Consider the following 437-nt stretch of genomic DNA (forward strand, 5'->3'; position numbering starts at 1 on the left):
AATATATAGCTAATAATATATATACTTTCATGAGAAAAATATTACTTAATTCCTTTATGTTTTTTTCATACACCATACCATCATAGTGATCAACTGATCATACATTCTCTCTCTTTCATTTGAATTTGATTTTTTCCGTAATCCTTTTTTCCAACAGTACGTTCTTGAGAAGTTGAAGATTCTTAATCTCAGTCATTCACATGACCTAATGCATTCACCTGACTTTTCAAGGCTACCAAATCTTGAGCAATTGATACTCAAAGACTGTAAGAGTTTGTGTGAGGTTCATCAGTCTATTGGCACTCTTCAACGCCTTTGTTTGGTAAATCTTAAAGACTGCAAAATGCTCAAGTGTCTCCCAAGGAGTTTTGGTAGATTGAAATTTACTCTTGAAACACTTGATCTTTCCGGAACAAACTTGGCTGGGAGCTTATTGG

The sequence above is a fragment of the Fragaria vesca genome, linkage group LG5, assembly GCF_000184155.1.
Source record: "Fragaria vesca subsp. vesca linkage group LG5, FraVesHawaii_1.0, whole genome shotgun sequence".
Classification (NCBI taxonomy): Eukaryota; Viridiplantae; Streptophyta; class Magnoliopsida; order Rosales; family Rosaceae; genus Fragaria; species Fragaria vesca.